General features: G+C 46.3%; 1 protein-coding gene across 1 annotated transcript in view; it reads left to right on the top strand.

Annotated features, from left to right (window-relative positions):
- ush2a (Usher syndrome 2A (autosomal recessive, mild)) overlaps positions 1 to 25,446 on the top strand; it is a 1,730,413-nt gene that overhangs the window by 1,171,412 nt on the left and 533,555 nt on the right. The window lies entirely within an intron of this gene.

Raw genomic sequence — 25,446 nt, 5'->3', positions numbered from 1 at the left:
TAACAATGGCTCACCAAATTCAGAGCAAATTCAAACTAAGCCACCAGCTATGATCTCCAAAGTGGAGGAGATCAGTGAGGCTGACTTTAACTGTGGTCACTAGTGTTGAACAGGGTGGCAGCAGCTCCAAGATGCTGCCATATTTTGTGTTTCCTTCCCTGGAAATAAATTGCACTTCTCGGGTTCAAACGGGCGAGGTGCCATTCAAGGGGCATCTTTACAAATACATGAATAGGATGGGAATAGAGGGATACGGACCCAGGAAGTGTAGAAGACTTTAGTTTAGATGGCAGCATAGTCGGCACATGCTTGGAGGGCCGAAGGGCCTGTTCCTGTGCTGTACTTTTCTTTGTTCTTGTTCTTTGAGGTGCGCAGCACATGCCCAGATCACTTCATAACTCCCTCAAGTAGCCCAATGATCCTGAAAGCTGGTGATGAATCAAGAAAGAAACAAAACTGTTTTCTTCCCGCACTCCTATCCATGTATAAGCTAGGTGACTCCAACCCCTGGCTTCCCATACCCTTACTGCCAACCTAGGTTGTTGGCCTATTCTGTGTGGTAATCATATTCCCTGGCTTTCCCAATTGATGTGCACTGCTTGAGGTCCAGGAGCAGCATGGCCCAAGTCTCTTGGCTATGATATGTACTTTAGACTGAAAACATAACAAAACCAATTGTTAAAGTTAACCCGAATGGCAATGTTGGTGTTGTAGGACCGACCACAAATACCAGTTGGATGGATAAGGCCTGACAGTAGGCTGGATTCTCTGGTCCCACAGCTATGTGTTTCTTGACAGCATGCTGTTCACTGGCAGCAGGACTCTTATCTTCCCACCGGCATGTCAATGGGATTTCCAATTGAAACTGTCAGCTGCCTGCTGCCAGCGGGAAAAGTGCATCCCAATGACCGGAGAATTCCTGGCCCCAGTTACCCCCTTCCCCGAACCCACTTCCCCCCCCCACCTCCTCGGACCCCGTTCCTCACTTCCCCGAAACCAGTTCCCCTCTTCCCCGAACCCCAGTCCCCCCCCTTTCCCCGAACCCAGTTCCTCCCTTTCCCAAACCCAGTTCCCCCCCTTCCCCGAACCCAGTCCCCCCCCTTCCCCGAACCCAGTTCCCCCCTTCCCCGACCCCAGTCCCCCCCCCTTCCCCGAACCCAGTCCCCCCCCTTCCCCGAACCCAGTCCCCCCCCCTTCCCCGAACCCAGTCCCCCCCCTTCCCCGAACCCAGTCCCCCCCCTTCCCCGAACCCAGTCCCCCCCCCTTCCCCGAACCCAGTCCCCGCCCCCTTCCCCGAACCCAGTCCCCCCCCTTCCCCGAACCCAGTCCCCCCCCTTCCCCGAACCCAGTCCCCCCCCTTCCCCGAACCCAGTCCCCCCCCTTCCCCGAACCCAGTCCTCCCCCTTCCCCGAACCCAGTCCCCCCCCTTCCCCGAACCCAGTCCCCCCCCCTTCCCCGAACCCAGTCCCCTCCCCTTCCCCGAAACCCAGTCCCCCCCCTTCCCCGAACCCAGTCCCCCCCCCTTCCCCGAACCCAGTCCCCCCCTTCCCCGAACCCAGTCCCCCCCCTTCCCCGAACCCAGTACCCCCCCTTCCCCGAACCCAGTACCCCCCCTTCCCCGAACCCAGTCCCCCCCTTCCCCGAACCCAGTCCCCCCCCTTCCCCCGAACCCAGTCCTCCCCTTCCCCGAACCCAGTCCCCCCCCTTCCCTGAACCCAGTCCCCTCCCCTTCCCCGAACCCAGTCCCCTCCCCTTCCCTTCCCCGAACCCAGTCCTCCCCTTCCCCGAACCCAGTCCCCCCCTTCCCCGAACCCAGTCCCCTCCCCTTCCCCGAACCCCAGTCCCCCTCCCCTTCCCTTCCCCGAACCCAGTCCCCCCCCTTCCCCGAACCCAGTCCCCCCCTTCCCCGAATCCAGTTCCCCCTTCCTCGAACCCAGTTCCCCTCTTCCCCAAACCCAGTTCCCCCCCTTCCCCGAACCCAGTCCCCCCCTTCCTCGAACCCAGTTCCCCTCTTCCCCAAACCCAGTTCCCCGTCTTCCCCGAACCCAGTTCCCCCTCCTTCCCCGAACCCAGTTCCCCCCCTTCCCCGAACCCAGTTCCCCTTCCAGTTTCTGTGTGACATTACACCAGGGTGATGGACCTGCATTGGCACTGTCAACACGTCACTATTCAAGACAGGAGGGTGATGACCACTCACTGAGGAAAGCTGTGGTGCTTTTCCGGTTCTGTAAGTTCTAACTCTTGTCTCTCTGCTGACATCGCACTGACTCCCATCCTCATGCCTGAGTGGGTGTTGAGGGCACTTTATTTTGGACCACAGTTTTGTGGGGGGGGGGAGGGGTGGGGGGGGGGGGGGGGGGGGGGTCAGGGAGCGGAACGTCTGTGTCCAGTGAGTGATGGGATTGCATTCCTGGATGTACGTCACTGTGGGTTTCATGGACTTTCACTGGTGGTGTCTCTTGGCGGGCTTGAAGCAGGAAGCGACTCCAGATGGGAGAGAGAGCCACCCTGTTGGAAAGCTTTCAATGACAAGAGGCATGTTTCAGGTGTGACATATTTTAATGGTGAACATTTCTCATGTTGGAATTATTCATTCCCTAGCTATTATTGCGGTTGCAGTTAGTACTAAGCAGCTGGACATGAGGACCATCGTCCAAGTAGGAGGATGATCAATGACCTCCTTGGAGTTGCAAAGGTAAACTACAACCTGTTTCCTCCTGACATCAGACCCACTTGACGCCACTGGATTCTCCCCCACCCCCAATCCACTCGCAGCCACATAGACACCCTACCAACAATCTACCTCCCAGTCTCTTCCTCAGAACCCCCCTGGCATCAGGCATCATCACCTCTTCTGCCTAGTAGTGGTGCCCACACAAGCCACCTGCTATAGACACCTGACCCGCCAGGTGTGTGGCTCACAATGTCCTCCATTTGTCCCCGCGGCAGAAGGTAGCCCATAATAAGAGGGAGAAGACGAGGGTCACCATGGAGTCACCCATTGGCCCACGAGCACCCTGAGGGAGGAGGAATGCTGGATTGCATCCCAGAGACTTCCAACAAGGAGACTCAGGCAGTCTCTAGTTCTTCTGACTCCCCGCCCCTCCTGACTCCGTGGCAGCTCCTAGAATAGGGGTGGCACGGTGACAATTGGTAAGTCAGCAAGGGTCCTTTGGGTCAACCCCTCCAGAAGCCAACCACCAAAAGTATCAAATGCCACAGGCATGGAAGGCAGCAGGCCATCTCCACCTCTGATATGCATCCTGGGAGACACCTGGATGTAGCACAAGGTCACGAAAGATTGTCCACTTCCCACGCCGAAGTGGCCGCACCATCGTGAACGCCGTCGAGATTCACGACAGCGCGGAACGGCCCCGGTCCCGACCGATTCAGGCCCTGACAATGGGCCAGGAACGGGGCCGCGTCATCTACACGCGCCAGGCCTTGTCGCCCGCGTGAAAGCGGCGCCACATAGATGACGCGGCCGGCGCCGCATAACGGGAGTCATCCACGCATTGGCCGGCGCCAACCCACGCATGCGTGGTTGCCGCCCCTCTCTAAGTCCGCCCGCAAGAAGATGGGGGACGGATCTTGCGGGGCCGCGGAAGGAAGGAGGTCCTCCTTCAGAGAGGACGGCCTGACGATCGGTGGGCACCGATCGCGGGCCACCCCACGTTCCAGGTGAAGCCCGGTGCAGGATCCCCCCCTCGCCCCCCCCCCCCCCCCCCCCCCCCCCCCCCACCCCCCCCCCCCCACCACAGGCCGCCCCCCCAGCGTTCACGCACCGCCCACGACTGCAGCGACCAGGTGTGAACGGCGCCAGGGGGGGGGGGGTGGGGGGGGGGAACCCGCCGTTTTGGCCTGGCCGCTCGGCCCATCCGGGCCTCAGAATAGCGGAGGTGCCGGAGAATCGCCATTTTCGGTGTCTCCAGCAATTCTCCAGCCTGCAGCACGCGAAAACTCGACCGGGCCGTTCCTGCCGCTTGGGAGAATCGCGGGAGAGCGTCGGACCGGCGTCCCCGGAAATTTTGGCGGCCCAGACGATTCTCCCAACCGGCGTGGGAGTGGAGAATCGCGCCCATGGACTATATACCTGACATAACACCGGCACTGAAAGAATGAAAGAAGTCTATCATATTCCTCATATGTGTGTCAGGCAGAATTTTTTTTTACTTGGAAGCAGAATCCTTGGAAGTGGAAAATACCACTTGTGTTGCTACTGCATAAGTACCATTGCTAGAAACCACTAGCATTCTTGCATCTGTCATGATGAGTGTAAGATAAAATGCTTCAGCAACATGTATCTTTCTTCAGTAATACCCAAGTTCTTTATTACCAAGCGACTATAATCAAGTTAAGATATTAAAGAACAAATGCCATGAACAGCAAGGAGCATGGGACAAATGGTGGACAATGAGGACAGACTGGCGGATATTTGGAAGAAAGATTCTCAGGGCCTACAGACACTGGGCAGGCACAGAGACATATAATGGGTATACATAGAAACCAGGAATTTCTTGGCATCTTGTAGTCAAGAATTAGCATGAATTTAGACAAAGGTGTAAGTTGGCGGTGTTGGGGGAGGTGAATTAATTTATGTCAGGTTTCCATCCCTCTGTGCAGTTATTCAGAAATCCTCGGGTTATTAATTTGCCAGTTCTTACCTGTTGTGCCATTGTTTCTAGAGGCAATGCTGAAAATTCTGGTGTCCCCACCAATTCCATCCAGTGTTCAATCCAAGGTCAATTAAATGCCATTGAGAGCAGCAAAGGGAGAACAGATTGGCTTGCATTTTTAAATCTGTGTCTCTCCCCGTAGCTACCAACAACACTCCCAAACGCCCACCTCTAAAATGTCAGTGCCTCAAAATGCCACTCACTCCGTGTGCAGGGTGCCTCAGTAGTAACAATGCAGAGGCCTCTCAATAACATTGAAGTGGCCTCATTCTCAGGATTTGGATCAGGATCAGAGCAAAGACAAATAGGTGGAGGAAATCCTGCTTTGTGGTAATTTCAGCAGGGGTGAAATGCCTCCATTTTCTGAATTACATTACACTACACGGCTCAAATGCATAATAGAGCATGTAATGACAAGAGCTCATACAATAATTGTGCTTTCATTCTCTTAATTTCCATCTGCTTTCTTGAAAGAGCAAAGAGAATCTAGACAATCACCACTTGCCAAACGGCAACCTCTCTATCCGGAGTCACCAACACAGGTGAATATAATTTGGGAGAAGATCAGTGAGATAGAGACAGATATTAGGATAAGACAGAAGGGATAAAAAATAACTTAGGCCTATTTTTGGGCTCAGATTGCAGAGGCAGTGTGTGCCCTGACCAAGAAGGTCAAGGATCAATAGAAATTGGTTACTGGAGTACAGATGGCAGTCTGTCCCTGCAGGTTTCATTATACCATATGACACATTTCAGTGATAGCCTCCCTGCTGAGCCTAAGGCTACGCATGCTGTTCGTCATGGCCAGACAGCTGACCCAGTTGCAGTAGACCCACTGCATGGGGTAGTACTTGCTGTGAGTTGCATTTTCAGACTAGTCTATTCTCCGGCTGCTACACCATTCGATATCTGTCATTAACTAAAGTACTCATCTTCTCCAGCTGCAAACTTCTGACTTTGCAGGGTGGTTCTTCAAACTCTTCTGTTCAATAAGCATACGAACATCAGGCTTGGCTTCTAAATCTTAAAATGCTCATTTTTCAGTTATCCTCCACAGCTGCTTAATTTCTAATGATTGGTATTTAACAAGGCCTTAACAAGCAGAAATAGGCTTTATTCTGACACTTCACTAATGTTCCTGAAGACATTTTGGAGTGAGAGGAATCTTCAAAGAAATGCTAAGTGTGACAAATAGTCAATTAGTGCCTCTGTCAGCATGACATTTTTTCAACTCGCATCCACTTTTTTCACAAATATTACTGAAGAGAGGATAATATGGCTCAAAATGGCCAGAAATGGTCATGCAAGCTTAATTAACAAACAGGAGAGGGTTTGTTTAAATCTGTTAATGTATCTCCGTATAATTATCAGTTCGTTATCACTGGAGATGACAAAGAGTTCTGCTTTGTCTGTATTTATAACAGTCATTGAGATTTTCTGGTAAAACGATCACTGCTTTATGATATACTAAGCATGTTAATTATTCTGTACTTTTTTGATCTGCTCAGATATTGAGTTAATATACCTGTATCACAGCGTTATGTTCTAAATCACATTTTTATTCATAACTATATTTGTTAATAATTCAAACTGAGCAATTTGGTGATATAGCCCTGGATATGATCACTCTGCACTTGTAGTGTTCCAGCTCCCTCTATCTTCTGCCAAAGTGTCAAATGCAGTAGTGTCATTTTACATTATGATGTAGTTTGTATTAGCACAGAAACATTTGACTGCACAATTGTGTAGGTAATGCCAGTTTTAGCAAATTAAATGATGATTTGTAATGATTAATAAATGTTGTTTTCTGCACAAAATGAATGGGACAAGACGATGGAAACTAAGATGCACCAAATAGATCAGTAAGTGAATAGCAAGGGTAAATTAATGGGCGTGATTCTCTGTTCCCCCAGCTACGTATTTCTCGGTGGTGCGCTGTTTGTTGGCGGCAGCATTCTCTCTTCCCGCCGCTTATCAATGGGTTTTCCCATTGAAGCCACCCAAAGCTGCCGGGAAGCCAGTGTGCAGGGGCTGTGCGCTACCAGCAGGAAAAGAGAATCCCATTGCAGATGCACCTCTTTTTCTCTGCCAATATATTTATTCATCTTTCTCTTTCCACTGCTAATCTACTTGCTGTGCATTTCCAGTAGTTTCTGATATCAATAATTTACATAACCTGGAATTCTACATTTAGATTGATAAAATTGGTAATCAGTAAAACATGCAGGTTGCAAAAACAATTTCATTTTTATAACTCCAGAATTGTAAGGTGGAATTTAAAAATGTCAAAATTAAATTTCCTCTTGAGATTAAATGGGTGCAGTAGAAACCATTCAACTTTTGAATACAGTGATACATGTATAGAAGAACCAAACATGATACTATTTAAATCAAATGACCTCCAATTCAACAGAACTGCAAGTAGATCACACCCAGTTTTAAAAAAATGCCAATTTAGTTCTGACAGAGGCCCATAAATTACTTCTAACAGCATTTGAAAGATCACGAAGTAGTTGTGAGTAATCACAATGAGCTCTAATTACTGGGGCAATTAGCTGTGTAACTTCAGTGATTGATTGGAGCTTAAGTCGATCTTGAGGATCTTATTGAAGATGGCCAGGAAACAATCTTTCAAAAGCTAGCAACATGGACTGGAAATGTACGTGAGAGCCATGATGGTGATTGGAACCTTACTTTTGTTTGCCTGATAGTGCATTACCTTCAGTATCCTTTCAAGCATGATTTTTGAATGCCGCATGAAAAGCCTACAGTTTGAAATTTTGATATTTAAGCATTTATTTTCATTTTGTGAAGAATTCACATGGTGGTAGCCAAAATACTTGAATCTTGGTAGAACAGCACATAAATTTAAAATTGTTTTTCAGTTAAAAGTAGAATTTGATGTGTTGGGTGTTCTGGATCACAAACAGGTCACCAACACTGGAAGTGGTGCAACTCTATTTTGTTATAAGGTTAACTATATTAACATACTTGAACTGTGGGTAAATGCAATACCACCTTTTACTGTTGACCCTTGCCTAGTCCTAACCAGGTGATGCACTCAGCACATGGTGAATGTCTATGTTGCAGGCTGTGAGCTCTGTGCTCCGAGCTGGCTGCTACTAGAATGAGTGGGAACTCTCCTGTCCCCTGTCTTTAGAGTGCGTGTGCTCTCACTGGTGATTGGTTGCAGTGTTGTGTATGCTGATTGGTCCCACTGCATGCCCATCAGTGTGTGTGTGTGTCTGCACCATAATATACTGGTGTGTATTATGACAGAATTGATCATTTAAAAAGAAAAATGTGATGTGATACATGTACAAATATTTTATTTTAAAAGGTAATGGCAATAGCAACTATTTTGAAAACCTAATTTATATCCCCTCGCCTCAAAGTTGTGAAACAAACAACCAGATTGATTTCCAACTTTATCACTTGGGCTTTAAATGTCACCAGGACAGAGTACGGGAGGGAAAGCTTGATGGGGAGGTCCCCACATCACGAACCCAATATAGTGATCTCCCTCCCAATCATTTCAATGGAAGGGAAACAAGATGAGTTCTTTTCATGTGATCCTCCACAACATATTTTGTTCTTTCTGCGCTGCACCACATGATGCTTAATACTCAGGGGGTAAAGATAGAAAGCTACCTCCATGTTGTCAGAAATTTCTGCCTTGCAAGATAAAAAAAAAAAATCATGTAAGCTGATTGTAATCAGCGAAGTGAATCAAAGAAAACACAGGAAATATATGTTGAGTGCACTCACTATGTTGAAGCCGTTCTGGCTAATATTATTTACAGATTACTCCTGTTGAGATGTTCAGAAACATTATTATATAAATCATGGGGGAAGTTTTCCACTTTTTTTAATGCAAAGTGTTGATTCCGACGGGAGAAGGAGAGGGCAACCTGACCGGGTTTTTCCGCTGTATCGAGGGAAAAAAATGAAGAGGGCAGGCGGGCTCGCAACCTCTGCTCCTGACAGATCTAATAAAAATTCAACAGGAACGCATCCATGGACAATGGGACCCCCCCACGGATCCACCTCCCCATGGAAGCGCTCCCTAGCACTGCGAACATGACCCTCTCGCCAGAGGCTGTACATATCTGTGCGCCCTGGGGGGATTAGCTTGCCAGTTTCTAAAATTCTGGTGTAAACCCCCCTGCCGGAAGGGGAAGAGCCCCTTGGTGGGGGAATGATACAGCAGGAAGGGAACCTCTTTACACCACTAGTGGGGAGGGAGGGATCGGGCAGCAACAATCAAGTGGGGAAATACTGGTGGCGTGAAAGCCGTTTTGAGCCACCCCCTTAGTTCCGCCCCCGGCCGCCATCCCCGTCCACTGAAACTGGGGACGGAATATATCCCTCGCATCTTGACTCATTTTCACAATCACCTCTTTTGTCATGCTCCCACTAATATGAATTCACAGGCTTGGATTGACAAGAGACAAGTTACATTCGTTCCACACAAGTGCCAGGCAATGACCATCTCCTACAAGAGAGGGTCTAACCACTGCCCCTTGACATTCAATAGCATTACCATCATTGAATCCCCCAAATCAACATCCTGGGGGTTACCATCCTTGAGGTTTACGGATGCCCTTAATACCCAGGCAGCACCGATATCCACTTGCAGCTGGACCAAACCTGCCAAGAAGCCCGGGCTTCAGGATTCTACGCCATCGCTGGGATGCCCCAGGTCCAGGGGGTAATTGATGGCATGTATACCACCTTGAGGAATCAAGGAGTGCCCCTCATCAACAGGAAACAGTTCCACTCCCTGAATGTTCCATTCGTGTGCGACCACCATATCTGGATCATGTGTGTGTGTGTGTGTGTGTGTGCGCACTTCCCAGGGAGCATGCATGATAGCTACATCCCAGGACACTTGGAGATCCCTGGCATATTTGAGGACCACCCCAGGATGACTGGTTGGCTCTTGGGGGATAAGGGGTACACACTGAGGTCGTGTCTGATGAATCCAATACAGAAGCCGGAGACCGAGGCAAAGACCCGGTATAACGAGGCCCATATTGCCACCCATGCTGTCGCTGAGTGGTACATAGTACTGATCAAAATGCGCTTCTGATATCTGGATCATACTGGTGATACACTGCAGTAAACCCCCAGAGGTTCTCCTACTTTATGGTGGTCTGCTGTGCCCTCCATAACCTGGTACGGCAATGCGGCAACATGCTGGAGGAGGAGGAGGGACATGCAACCTTTTCTGAGGAGAAGCCGGATCAGGAAGGGATGGTGGATGAGACTGAGAAGGAGTAGCAGGAGGAGCTGGAGGACAGGCGGTTGTGAGGGTCCAACATGCCCTGAGGACCAGGGAGGCCCTCATCCTTGCCTGCCTCTCATAGCATGAGGCTTTTTCCGTCAGCTCACCCCTTTTTCCCCATTCACACCCCCCCCCCCCCCCCCCCCCACCCAATTCTGCTCCTTTCTCCCCATTTCCCTTGGGAGCATATAAAATTCAGCCCCATGTATCTGATAAAGAGCACTTAATAAGACATATATTGTGGAAGCAGCAGGCAAAGCAAAAGAGGAGTTCCAGACCAGCAAAGTTACAAGGCCCTGCCTGACATCCATCAGGAGGCAGAGAATTCAGGCTGGCCTTTAGCTACATGTTTGAGGAAACACTGCTGCAGAGTTCCACTGCACCTCAACTGGAGTGAAGCCAGAGGAACTGATATAGCAAGCAGTACGCCACGGCAAATCCATCTTCGTAAACCCCCAAACTCTATTTCGTCAATGTACCAAAAAGGAATCACAGATCTGCAACATTTCAAGCTTTCACCTTGAAAGAAGCAAATATGACAACAAATACCTTATATTTGTGGGTGATTGTCTGATTGAGTAGATGCTGTTGCGTATACATTTCAGGCACTGAGTAATAAATGATGTGTTAGGCAGGTAGGTTCGATGTGGACTGCACTCGATGCCGGGAAGTTAGAAACAGACGTCTAACACTGGAGAAGATCCAACACTGTTATATTCAACGATAGAACTGATATACATATTCAGCTGTGGGTCGACACTATACTGAACTGACTGGAGACCTTTTAGTAGCCTGACCAGACTTACTAGCTACCGCATGGTGTTTGCACTTGCTAGTTCGTGGACTCTGACTGTCTCAGTGGCTGGGTCCCGAGAGAGCGGGAAACCTAGTGCCCTCTGGTTTTATAGTGGTAGTGTCCTGTCTGGTGATTGGCTGCACTGTGTTCATAGAATCATAGAATCATAGAAGTTTACAGCATGGAAACAGGCCCTTCGGCCCAACTAGTCCATGCCGCCCAGTTTTTTACCATTAAGCTAGTCCCAGTTGCCCGCACTTGGCCCATAACCCTCTATACCCATCTTACCCATGTAACCATCTAAATGCTTTTTGAAAGACACAATTGTACCCGCTTCTACTACTACCTCTGGCAGCCCATTCCAGACACTCACTACCCTCTGAGTGAAGAAATTGCCCCTCTGGGCCCTTCTGAATCTCTCCCCTCTCACCTTAAACCTATGCCCTCTAGTTTTAGACTCCCCTACCTTTGGGAAAAGATGTTGACTATCTACCTTATCTATGCCCCTCATTATTTTATAGACCTCTATAAGATCACCCCTAAGCCTCCTACGCTCCAGGGAAAAAAGTCCCAGTCTATCCAGCCTCTCCTTATAACTCAAACCATCAAGTCCCGGCAACATCCTAGTAAATCTTTTCTGCACTCTTTCTAGTTTAATAATATCCTTAATATTATAATATCCTGTTGTGTGCTTTCTGGTCATCCTGTGTGTCAATCACTATATATATATAATATATATATATATATATGCCTGACTATATACAAAAGGTGTCTAAATGAACGTATATACATAGGAAGGTGTCGATAGTGCAGATACATGGCAAACAAAACAATATTTACAGAGGTTAAATCGATGAAGTCACAAAATGTACAAAAGTTCAGTCTACAGATTCAGTCTTTGTGGTGGGCGACGAATTTGTGTCGATCGCCGCAGAGGTGGATCAGGGGCCGCCTGCACGTGGATAGGCGGGATCGCTGCCATCGGGGTGGTTGGATGGGCCGGCAGGATTGCTGGTAGATTGGTGGCCTCATGGCAGGGTAGGTCCAGAGGAAGCATTGTAGGCGGTGGAGCACTTCGGTCAGGTAGCGGGCGTGGAACTCTTCGTAGTGCCCGTCTGTTGCGCCGTAGCAGGGAGCCATCAGCCATGCAGACAAGGAACGATCTTGGGGCCACTTGTTTGACCACAACAACTGTGGCTGACCAGCCCCCTCAGGCAACTGGGCACGAACATGATCAGTTGGGGCCAGCTCGGGTAGATCCGTGGCATGAGCATTGTATGTGGCCTTCTGTTGGGCCCGTGACTGCTGCATTTTCTGTAAGACCTTGAGGTGGTCAAGGTCTGGAACATGGATGGCTGGAACTGTGGTCCTCAGAGTGCAATTCATGAGCATCTGCGCTGGAGACAACCCAGTGGACAGTGGGGTTGCCCTGTATGCCAGCATCGCCAGGTTGAAGTCGGAGCCTGAGTCTGCAGCTTTGCACATCAACCGCTTTACAATATGGACCCCTTTCTCGGCCTTCCCGTTTGACTGCGGGTAGTGGGGACTGGAGGTTACGTAACGGAAGTTGTAGGACTGTGCAAAATCAGACCATTCCTGGCTGTAAAAGCAAGGACCATTGTCGCTCATGACCGTGAGCGGAATCCCATGCCTGGCGAACGTTTCTTTGCAGGCTTTGATTACCGCCTTCGATGTGAAGTCGGACAGTTTCACCACTTCTGGGTAACCGGAGAAGTAGTCGGCCAGGAGTACGTAGTCACGCCCCTTGCCGTGGAAAATGTCTACACCTACTTTGGACCACGGAGAGGTCACAATCTCGTGCTGTTGCAGCATTTGCTTGGGTTGAGCTGGTTGAAACTTCTGACAGGTAGGGCAGTTGAGGACTGTGTCGGCAATGCCCTGGCTGATGCCCGACCAATAGACCGCCTCCTGAGCTCTGCGTCGGCATTTTTTGACCCCAAGGTGACCGTCATGGAGTTGACCCAGCACCATAGCACGCATGCTCTGAGGAATTACGATCCTGTCGAGTTTCAGAAGGATTCCCTCCACCACCGTCAGGTCGTCTTTTACGTTATAGAACTGGGGACATTGTCCCTTCTGCCAGCCATTGGTCAGGTGCTGCATCACACGCTGCAGCAGAGGATCCTTGACCGTCTCCTTACAAATTTGGACCACACGTTCATCAGAGGCCTGAAGGTTGGTGGCACACAACTGCACTTGTCCTTCTATCTGGCAGATGAAGTCACTTTGTGTGGTGGTATGTATTAGGGGTAATATGGTACCTGTGAAGCCGAGAGGCTATTGGCTGACAGGTCCTGGGTCCTGGTTGGATCTGCCGACTTCTGGCTCCGCCCTGAAGGTGGACTATAAGAGCTCGAGTTCTCCCCGCAGCCTCATTCTGTTACTGAGCTGCTGGGGAACAAGTCTCGCTTAATAAAGCCTAGATAGACTTCATCGCTTCTCGTCTCGCGTAAGTCATTGTGCGCTACACTTTGTTCACACGGTGTGGTAATGGACCTGGATAGGGCATCTGCAACAATCAGCTCTTTGCCTGGCATGTAGGCAAGTTCGAAGTCGCAGCGGCGTAGAAGAATTCGCTGTAACCGAGGTGTCATGTCATTTAAATCCCTCTGGATTATATGGACTAGAGGCGTGTGGTCCGTTTGTACCGTGAATTTTGGCAGGCCATAAACGTAGTCGTGAAACTTGACTATCCCTGTCAGGAGGCCCAGACACTCCTCAATCTGAGCGTACCATTGCTCAGTGGGCGTCATGGCCCTGGAGGCATACGCCACTGGAGCCCAGGACGAGGAGTTATCTCGCTGATGGAGCACCGCCCCAATGCCGTCCTGGCTTGCATCAGTCGATATCTTGGTTTCCTTGGTTGGGTCAAAGAACGCTAGAACCGGGGCAGTGGTGAGTTTTGCTTTCAGCTCATGCCATTCCTCTTCATGCGTGGGCAGCCACTGGAATTCTGTCGACTTCTTGACGAGATGGTGGTGGGCCCTGGTGTGGGATGCCATATTGGGAATGAATTTCCCAAGGAAGTTGACCATCCCGAGGAAGCGGAGGACCGCCTTCTTGTCCTCCGGGATCTTCATGGTGTTGATCGCCGAGACCTTGTCGGCATCTGGCCGCACACCCTGCTGCGAGATGTGGTCACCCAGGAACTTAATATCCGATTGACCAAATGAGCACTTGGCCCTGTTGAGCTGGAGACCATGTTCATGAATTCTCTGGAATACCTTCTTGAGGCAAGCGATGTGTTCCTGGGCCGTTGTGGACCAGATAATTACGTCATCAATGTATACTCGCGCCCCCTCGATGCCCTCCATCATCTGCTCCATGATGCGGTGAAATACTTCAGAGGCAAATATGATCCCAAAAGGCATCCGGTTGTAGCAGTAGCGACCGAACGGGGAGTTGAACATGCACAGCTTGTGACTGGATGCGTCCAGCTGTAATTGCCAAAAACCCTTGGAGGCGTCCAGCTTCGTAAAGAATTTGGCATGAGCCATCTCACTGGTCAACTCTTCACGTTTTGGTATCGGGTAATGCTCCCTCATGATGTTGTGGTTTAGATCCTTAGGGTCAATGCAAATGCGAAGCTCCCGTGACGGCTTCGTTGCACAGACCATGGAGCTGACCCAGCCTGTTTGATCCGTGACCTTCGATATGATGCCCTCGTCTTGGAGATCCTGTAATTGCTTCTTCAGACGATCCTTGAGGGGTGCCGGCACCCGGCGTGGTGCATGAATTACAGGGGTGGCGTTTGGCTTGAGCAGGATTTTATATCGGTATGGGAGCATGCCCATCCCATCGAATACGCTGTGGTACTGCGTGATGATGTCATCTATGTCGGCTTGCAAGTTCCATCAGGCGAGGCCGTCGCCGGTGATGATGATGTGGTGTGGACTCGCTGAACCAGGTTCAGCAGCTTGCAGGCTCGAGCACCGAGCAGGGACGCTCTGTCAGGCCCGATGATTTCAAACCGCAGTGTTGCCTTGATCGCCTTGTTGGATACCCCTAGTTGACAGGAGCCACTGGCAGCTATGGCATTGCCATTGTAGTCAAGGTGCTGGCAGGCCAGTGGAAGAATGCTTGGTCTGGCGCGGATGGTGTCGAGGTAGGATTTTGAGATGAGGTTCGCCGATGCGCCGGTGTCAAGATTAAATCGGATGCGAGCCTTGTTAACTGTGAGGACAGCACACCACTCGTCGTCGGGATTCACACTGAGGATCGAGAGGCTTTTCGCCGTTGTGGTGGAAGGCAGCGCATGTGTAGTTATGATGCCCACCCGGTATGGGGAGTTGAGGCACTCAGCATCAGGGTCTGTTGGGCTGTCGGCATCGCAATATAGCATGCCTTGTTGTATTAAGCGGACACTTCTGCACCACAGCTGGGATCACTGGCTGCTGAGCGGTGGAGCAGATCTGCAAAGGGCAGCGTAATGGCCAAGCTTGTCACACTGTAGACACCGGCGCCCTTTTGCCGGACATTGCTGCTTTAAATGGGCGGAGCCACAATTCGGACACGTCATGACGCCGACGTCAGTGCGATCCGTGCGCCATCGCGGATGCGCATTGCGGTCGGTCGATGTACGCACCTGCGCAGTTGGGTTGTCGGGCTCGTCGTCCACTCGGTCGTGGCGTGCATGAGCAGGGACCCGGGAAAAGCGCGGCCACTCTCCTTGATGCTCAGGCCCTGCATTTGTGCAATGGCCTACACCCGTTCCGCCTTGTGGGAGGCCAGCTTTGCAGTTTCTGCTGCCCTGATGTGGGAGTAACGATTCTTCGCATTCTCATGGACAACGCACGTCTCGATAGCCAGAGTGGGTCAACTGTTTGACTTTCAGGAGCTGCTGCCGAAGGGAGTTGGAGTGGATGCCGAAAACAATCTGATCCCGGATCATGAAATCAGCCGTTGAGTCATAGTTACACGACTGCGCTAGGATGCGGAGATGGGTCACGAAGGACTGAAAAATTCATCCTTACCCTGAAGCCTCTGCTGGAAAACGTTCCGTTCAAAGCTCTCATTCACCTCAATGGCGCAGTGGCTGTCAAGCTTCAGCAGGACTGTTTTGAATTTTGTTTTGTCGTCGCTGTTAGTGAACGTAAGGGATTTGTAGATATGGATGGCGTGGTCCCCCGCGGTGGAGAGAAATAGCGCGTTCTTCCTGGCATTCAATGCTGCTTCGAGGTCGGAGGCCTCGATGTACAAGAGGAACTTTTGCTTGAAGATTTTCCAATTGGCGCCGAGGTTGCCGGAGATGCGGAGCTGTGGAGGAGGCTGGATATTTTCCATTTCACCGGATGGCTGCTTACTGGTCAATGCTGATTCACTCGAGGTAGGTTCGTCAAGATTAGTATCACTCTGGTACCATGATGTGTTAGGCAGGTAGGTTTGATGTGGACTGCACTCGATGCAGGGAAGCTAGAAACAGACGTCTAACACTGGAGAAGATCCAACACTGTTTTATTCAACGGTAGAACTGATATACATATTCAGCTGTGGGTCGACACTGTACTGAACTGACTGGAGACCATGTAATAGCCTGACCAGACTTACTAGCTACCGTATGGTGTTTGCACTTGCTAACTCGTGGACTCTCACTGTCTCAGTGGCTGGGTCCCGAGAGTGGGAAACCTAGTGCCCTCTGGCTTTATAGTTGTAGTGTCCTGTCTGGTGATTGGCTGCACTGTGTTGTGTGCTTACTGGTCATCCTGTGTGTCAATCACTGCCTGTCTGCATCTCATTATATACATGAGTGGATATTATGACAATAAACATTTATCCTTTTTTAAAACCTACAAGAAAATCTATCACCGCTTGTCCTTAACAGTCATGGAACTCAAAGGCTTCAAACATTTTTCTTTAAAACATATCTGTCTTTGGTCAGTTGAGCGGTGGAAAAAGTGGCATCTCTTGCCTGTCTATAGCACTTTGTTAATCTAAATTGACCAATACTTGTATTCACGTTTTTCTAGTCAGCAAGTCTAAAGTTTCCAAAGATCAAATGCTTTAACTGATTTTTAGTTTGCTAATATTTTAACAAACTGAGAAATTTCTCCCGATAAAATTATTGGCATCATAAAATAGAAAAGATGCGTTCATAATCTAGGTCGATAAAGTCAGGATAATCTCTGATAAGTTATCGACTCGAGTTTGTGATATTCCAATTATTTCTAAGAGAATCATTTAATGGATCAACAATAATAATAGTCATTTGCAGATGAGATTTATAATTGATGTCCAAAGATATAACCTGAATTTGTGCTGCTGTCATTCTTGGAGCAATGTAAGCTTTTGTTTTCCATGTTGAAGTAAATATTTGTATATGAAATCCTGGTGGCGAAGATTGCAAGTAAAGTAACTTCTCATTACTTCTATTAAGCTAAAATAATACACTTTGTCATTGCTTTTCATTTATTGGGTTGGGCATGGCCAGAATTTATTGCCCATTCCTAAGTGCCCTTGGGAGGATGGTGGTGAGCTGCATTCTCAAACTGCTGCATTCCATATGGTGTAGGTACACCCATAGTGTTGTTAGGGATGGAGTTCCAGGATTTTGACCCAGTGACAATGAAGGAACGGCTATCAATATCCAAGTCAGGATGGTGTGTGGCTTGGAACGTCTAAGTGGTCATGTTCTCATGCATCTGCTGCCCTTGTCCTTCTATATGGTAGTGGTTGTGGACTTGGAAGGTAGTGGGCGGGATTCTCCACTGGCGGGATGCTCCGTTTTGCGTGTTTCCCGATGGCGTGGGGTTGCCCCACAATGGAAAACCCCATTGACCGGCCGGCGTAACGGAGCATCCCACCGGCAGGGTGAAGCAGAAATGTGGCACGGCAGGGCGGAGCATCCCGGCCATTGTCTCAGGAGCCTTGGTGAGCTCCTGCAGTGCATTTTGTAGATAGTACACACTGCTGCTACTATTCATCAGTGGTGGAGGGAATGAAGGTTTGTGGATGGAGTGCTAATCAAGTGGGCTGCTTTGTCCTGGATGATATTGAGCTTCTTGAATGCCATTGGAGCTGCCCTCATCCAGGCAAGTGAAGTATTCCTAACCCTCCTGACTTGTGCCTTGTAGATGGTGGACAGGATTAAGGGAGTTGGGAGGTGGGTTACTTGCTGCTGAATTCCAACCTCTGACCTGCCCTTGTTACCACAGTATTTATGTGACTCGTGCAGTTCGGTTTCTGGTCAATGGCAACTCCTAGGATGTTGATAGTGGGGGATACAGTGATGGTAACGCTATTGAATATCATGGGGTAATGGTTAGATTTTCTAATGTGGGAGATGGTCATTGCCTGGTATTTGGGTGGTGTAAATGTTTCTTGCCACTTGTCAGCCATTGCCTGGATATTGTCAAGATCTTGCTGCATTTGGACATAGATTGCCTCAGTATCTTGGGAGTTGTGAATCATTGCACAATTACCAGCGATCTTCTAAACTTATGATTGAAGGAAGGTTATTGATGAAGAAGCTGAAAATAGTTGGGCCTAGGACACTACCCTGAGTAACCCCTGCAGTGATGTCCTGGAACTGAGATGATTGACCTTCAACAATCACAACAATCTTCCTTTGTGCCAGGTCTGACTCCAACCAGCAGAGAGTTTTCCCCTGATTCCCATTGGCATCAAGGTGCCCTAGCCAAACTGGAGTCAATGGGAATCAGGGACTCCAGTTTTGCGAGGGCATCTTGATGCCATACTCAGTCAAATGCTGCCTTCAAGTGAAGGGCAGTCACTCTCACTTCACTTCTGGAATTCAGCTCTTCCATTCATGTTTAAACTAACATTGTAGTGAGGCCAAGGGCTGAGTGATCCCGGTGGAACCCAAACTGAGCGTCAGTGAGCAACTGATTGCTGAATAAGTGCCATTTGATAGTACAATTGTACCGTTGATGACCCCTTCCAATACTTTACTGGTGATTGAGAGCAGTCTGATGGAGCGTAGATTGCTAATTGTTAAATTTGTCCTGCTTTTTGTGTACAGATCATGCCTGGGCAATTTTCCACATTATCAGGTGTGGTAGTCACCGCTAGCAGTATTATATGCATTATGGTAAGACACGTATAATAGAGATACATGGGTAAATCCCTGCCTGCTGGCTCCGCCCAGTAGGCAGCGTATAAATGTGTGTGCTCGCCGGTGCTGCAGCCATTCTGGTTCCAGCTACAGGAGGCACAACATCTTTGCTCAATAAAGCCTCGATTATTCCACTACTCTCGTCTTTGTGGTAATTGATAGTGCATCACCAGGTAAATGCCAGTGTTGTATCGGAACTGGATTAGCTTGGCTATTTCAAATCTTGTATTTAATTTTTTTATGAAAAAGAATTGAAAATAAGAAATACTTTTGCACAAATTATTTAGATTAGTTATAAATAGAGGAACAGGAGTAGACCACTCAGTCCTTCAAGCTTGTTCTGCCATTCAGATAGCTCATGGATGACCTACATCTTAACTCCATGGGCAGTATTTTCAGCTCTCATTGAGGCCAGAATTGGAGGCAGATGGGAGCTAAAAATAGCTCCACTGGCTGATGTGCTGATTCTCCTGCCATCTGTCTCCAGATGACTTTTATGATTGTGGATCGGTGGATAGCAGGGTGCTGTCGCAACCCCCAAATAACAATTTAAAGCCAATTCAAGAAGGCCAAATTGAGTTTTCCAGTCAGGCTCCAGATTCCTTCAGGTGACTGGCTTGAAGGTGGTCTTCCAGTGGCAGATGTGGGGGCCAGCTCACCAGGCAGGTCTGGAGGCCCGTTTTAACTGCCTAGGTGCAGAATCAGCCACAGAGAGTGCTGTAGAGGGGCTCCCCCCGCAGTGGTGGCCTAGCAGCTCAAGACGCCAATCGGTTTATAATTTTAAAAAATTGTTGAGAAGGGCATTTTGAAGTGCCCTCCTTCTTACTTAGCTGCCATCATTGCCTCCAGTTCCTTTCGAGGAGTAATCACAGTCTCTGATACCACCCACCGTCCTTCAGTGAACAGCAATCTTGTCTCATTGCCAATTAAGGGGACACCCACATGAAAATCAGAATAAACAACTGTTCCTCCCCAGGTAGATATTTGACACCCAGAAAGAGTCATGGCCTCTGTAACATGCCCCAGCGGAACATTCCTTTCCATTTATCCACTTTAGTTCCATAAAATCTATTTCGAACGAATATCCATCAGTCTCAGTTTTGAAATTTTGGGTTGATCAAGTCTCAAAAGCTCTTTGCTGGAGAGAGCTCCACATTTAATAAGTTTGTGTGAAGAGGTCCTTCCTGACACGACCCCTGAATGGCCCAGCTCTCATTTTCATTTTAAAGTTATGGACTTTATTCTGGGCTCCACAACTGGTAAGTTCCTGAAGGAAGGAAAGTTTTTTTTTAATGCATTCCTCATTAATTTGTCTGCTTGTCTTACCAATTTAATTATACAACATTAAAATCCCTACTTGTTTTTGAACATCATTGTACAAACTCAGACCAATCTGTAAGCCTGACATTTTAATCAAACACACATCCAAAACACCTAATCATCTTTACAATCAAATAAGCTTCCCTGCTGCCTTTAGTTACCTGGGAGTTCAGATTTCGCTTTCTATTCTGAAATTCTCAGCGGTGTCTTCCTTGCTGTCATATATCTGATTGGAAGCTGTGCATAGAAAACCTGTTTTGTATTCCTTTGGAATCCACATTTATCAAGGAAACAAAAAGTTATAGTTTTTATACTAGTAAATAGAAAAGGAAAATGGGCCTCTCTAGAATCAACGGTGGAGTTCTGATGCAAAACGAAAAAGGTGAATGTTGTCGATTTTAGTGGTCTCTCTTTTTTTCATTCCAGTGTTGTTTTAATATTGAGTTATTTTAAAAGCAGCCCCCTGTTATATGCTTCTCAGAAATTCCTCAATAAACACCACTTCTTGAACTTCGTCAATCTGTCAAGTATTTCCTGTGGGTAATAAGAGATGAGGGCATAAAAAAAATCATCCATTGTGTGTTGGGATTGTTTTTTTTCCAGCCTTATCCATAAATACCACCAAAGAACAAGAGAATGTTGAATACAGAGAGGGGTGATTGATGAAATAAATAGGTGTCGGTTATCAGAATAGTCGTGAGTTCAACTGTAAAACCTGCCTCCTGGAAATCTGAAAAAAGTGCTGAAAATGCTGTTTTTATCAGTGACGTGACTGTTTTTTAGCCTTCTGGTAATTAATTTGTCTGTGTGATTGTTACAGCAAAAGAACTAAATGTAAAACAAGAATTTAGTAAATTATATTTTACTCTGCAACATTTTTATTGCTGTTCTATTATTTTAGGGAATGATAAATCAAGTACTATTGATTTCTTTTTGATATTTTAGTAAGGGGACTTTTTCAATGTTAACTGCATTCATCATGTTATCTTTCCCATTGATTTTGCAGCTAGTGGAGCATTTTTGATGTATAGTGATTTTTAAAATTGAACTAAATGGTTGGTTTTTGCTTTTACAATTCCATTAATACTTTATGACCATCATGTAATGCTATTTCATACCTGAATTCTTACTTCTTGAATTGTAATAGCTTCCACTTTGAGCATGATTTTAACAGAAATCTGCAAACTGAGTTACCATTCAATAATATGTTTACTCAATAAAATCATTATTACCTATGGAATTATTCTTAAGTGATAAATATTTTCAATTTCCAGTTGCTTTTTTCCCAGAATATCTCAAAAAAAGCTGTGCTCTTTCACCTCAGAATTGAAAGAGACATGTGAAAAACAATCTTCTCCAGCAGTCAAATCAAAGCCTTTAACAGCCAAAATTGATTAAATTAAAGGGATTTACATAATCAAGTTACTTTCTCCATGTGACCAAGTTGATCAGACAGTTTCTCCTTTAAATTGTGGGTATGATACATTCCCAGTATTCTCTGGGAATAATTGTGGCTCATCCCAGCTCCTTCCCTAAAGACCACCTGAAGCACGGAGCATGGGCCAAGAGGATTTATAAATCTCCAGTCCTTAATACTGTGTCTACCTTTCCCTGTGGAGTTTAGCTTTGTCCTTAGTGTTTGTTTAGTTTTATGCAATCATTTTCTTTTAGTTAGTGTGAGGAAATTTTCCTTATTTCCACTTGTCAATGGGTTATGCTTTTAACAAGCAGATAAAAGCTGAGAATTTTAGAATTCTCTTGTTTCAAGCATCTTCTGTGAAATAATTGTTAGCTTAAGCCAAAGAAATGTTTTATTCTTGAGGGACTCCATGCTATAAACATTGAGCTAAATGCTCCCGCTGCAACTGGGATGTGGGTGAGTGTTTAGATTCTGTCCAGTTAAGGTTCTTCTGGAATTCCCCATTAGCTGGAGCTGGGAAATGGTAGATTTCCCCAGTTAGTGTAGTCAGAGATGCAGCTGTTGATTGACACACTGAGATTCAGGTTCTTAGCTATAATTGTATATAGTTTTTCTTTGTGTGTGCTAAGGAGTAGCCAAGCTGCCCTCAAAGCTTTTTGCTTTATTGATTATTTAAAGGTTCATTTAAGTCAAATGGCCCATAGCAGCTTTTTCTAGTTTATGGAAAACATTTAGATAGTTTCTGCATCTGAGCAAATTCATCAGCAAGTGAAAAATGAACAAATACAAAAGAGCCTTCTGTAACAAAAAAAAAGTAATTTTAATGGTTCCAGAGTCTTAGATATTTGAACTCGTGTGAATCTTATCCTTACAATTGACGCTGAAGAAAAAAAAAAACTCTGCATGTATGCTCTGATCCTAACTGGAACCATTTATATTGATATTTCCTGTCCTGAAAAAATATTAATTTTCAAATTGTATTCAATTAAGGAATATTGAATTTAATCAGTAAATATGTTGGTGTTAATGTCAGTAAACATTGCATGAATCATCAACTTGATTTTATGTTTGTGAGTAATAATCTCAGAACAATATTTTTTTGGTTGTTCAATCATTGACAAATAGGAACTGCAAACACATTACAGAGTGCTGTGCAATGGACCATTCAGGTCAGGATAGTATTTATTTCAAATATTCAAGCAGAATGGACAGTATGCCATTTTCCCCTCAGTATAGCCTTTATGATGCGCTTTTCTGTGCGTCAGACAGGCAAGACATGCATACAATGATATTTTAGGTCCCAGAACCTCGTACACACTAATAGACCATATCATTGAATCTATGTGGTAACATCCTTCATTTTTTACAACACCAGTCACTGCAGAAAGCTCAGGTCAGTAAAAAAAAAATTCAAAGCCCAGTAAATTGTAAAATTTCATATTTATTTTCTTTTCACCGAGTCTAATACAAATAATGGGCAGATGTCTCAAAATCCCCTTGTTAAAAAAGCATTTTCAAATTTGACCAAGTATCAGTCTGACACAAATGTCATAAACTGCAATAGGTGGAAATAGAGCTCTGTAATCATTGCTGAGTGGTTGGATGACAATTTATAGATTGCAACATATACTTTATAAGTATATCGAATGTCCTGAAATTATGGCAGTTACTGATCACTGATTGAGCTGGACTTGTGTTATTGCACCATGTTCTTGCTTGTACCTTGAGAGCAGTAAAGCATCAATAAAATAAAAAGTGCTGCATTTTAAATGAAATTTCAATTGAAAAACTTAACAGCCCTTCAAATTGCAGAATTTAACACAGACCAGTAAAGCTTAAATAACACATTTCTCAGCAGACCATGGTTTGCACTCAAGGTGACTTGATTGTCTCATGTGGTAAAATTATTTACAATTATGGAATTTCTCATGAGAGTGGCATCAAATTTGCTGTTCCATAACACCTATGCAGACATACGGTGGAATCTTTCAGTATTCATGAAGGCACTTGAACCTTTCTGATAATTGAATCAGTAACAGTGTTGAGTGGAGCAAGCATAAAAACCTGTTAACCTAAAGGTCAGATGTGTGCAATGTTTATTTATCAGTGAGCAAGGGGCTAAATCGGCAGCCCCTGTCACAATCCCAGCAAAATCATCTGTAATATTAACACAGAGTAGATGAATTCCAAAACCAGGATTAGCATGATAAACACAGGAGTGCTAAGAAATGTTGGCATTCCTTCTTGGCAGTTTGAACTTGAACAATGAGGTGTATTCTATATTAACCCAATAAGCAGAACATTGAGCAACAAAGTGTCTCAAGGTTGCCAATATTTAACACAGTAAAATCCGGAAGCAATGTTCAAACGCTGTGATATATAGTTTTGAGTTTCATAATAACCTCACTGTGACAGAATGCACTTTGTTATTATTTATATTTTTGCTCCTCTTTTCCACCTATCTCCTCCTTTATATATCGCACCTCTCTTCAGTCAGAAAAGCGGTCGAAGCTGTCAGCTTCCCTGTGACTGTTGCTACACGTTACTATGCATTTGGTCAATAGGAGGTATGAATTAAGGTGGACAGTTATGCCTCCTCCTCAAGTTTGAATGCCCTTCTGTCACAAGGTGATTCACCTGCCGGCCAAACTAAAATAATCTGCATATATGTACGAGCAACTGTTTGAGTTGAATGTCATCTTGGAAGTTATGTTTTGCTGGCTGTTGTTCTTTAACCCTTTGCCAAACGCCCAATAAATAGCTACATTTAATTATGATTTCTGTTGTGAATGGAATAAGGTGAAGATTTTTCATTATGATTAGTATTGTTGGAATAAACTGAAGACTGGGTGAATCTTGCAGTAATTTAATCATATGAATTATCAATCAGTGATTTATGAGATGAAATCATGCTGTGCAATATGAGCATGGGAATGCAGTAATGTTTGTTCAAGTTTTTTCTCCCTACTGTTTTAGAGAAGGAAATTAAGTGTTTAAAACTGTTTTACAGCTTAAAAATGTCAGCATTGCATCATGCAATTTCACACTGTATATGTTCATTTTCTTCAATTTCCACAGCATACTCTGTGTACCAGACTAGATAGATAGCTAGAAAATAAATATCACACAATCGATTAAATGTAGGAAGCAAAAAAGCCTGATTCAAACAATAAGATATTATTTAACATAGCATCACAGGGAAGAAAGATCTAATAGAGAGTTAATTCAGCCACTTTGTCAAGCTTCAGTTTCTAATAACAACCCAAATTGATTGTTGGAAATGATTTACCCTTTTATCTCTGTGCTTGAGCCAGATACCCAAACACTATACTAGTTGTATGATGCAACATGCCTTACCTTCTGAGTACAATGTGGCTATGTTATATCATTAATTTTATTTTATTGATTGCACAATTATATAATGAGAACCTGGCCAAAATCGCTCATCATTTCTCCACTGGCCAAGCTGATAATGGTACTGACCATTGTAGCAGAAACTTAACAAAGGCCAGGGACGCGATATAACCAGCACTTTGCGCCTGGTGGGGATCTGGCGCGCCAGTTAAATAACGGGAAGGGCCAAAATCGAGATTCGCACTGGATGCGATTCAGTTTTCCATCTAACCAGCCCGCTCCACAGAGCGAGTTCTGGATCTCACCCAAATATGGCAAGCATATCATTAACCCCAGTTTGCATTAATTTCAACTCATTAGCGAGATTCTCCTGGGAATTAACCGGCTCACCAGTGAGAAATCGCCCAAAACGCTTACCTTGTGCGCCGGGCTTTCCACTGCAGTTGCCACCCTAGCAGTGTTTGCCTTGGTGCCACGCATTGTCAGCATCATCTCCTGCGC

Source organism: Scyliorhinus torazame, chromosome 1 (assembly GCF_047496885.1).
Source record: "Scyliorhinus torazame isolate Kashiwa2021f chromosome 1, sScyTor2.1, whole genome shotgun sequence".
Classification (NCBI taxonomy): domain Eukaryota; kingdom Metazoa; phylum Chordata; class Chondrichthyes; order Carcharhiniformes; family Scyliorhinidae; genus Scyliorhinus; species Scyliorhinus torazame.
The sequence above is the reverse complement of the archived record's forward strand: the minus strand, read 5'-3'. Positions and strand labels throughout refer to the sequence as shown.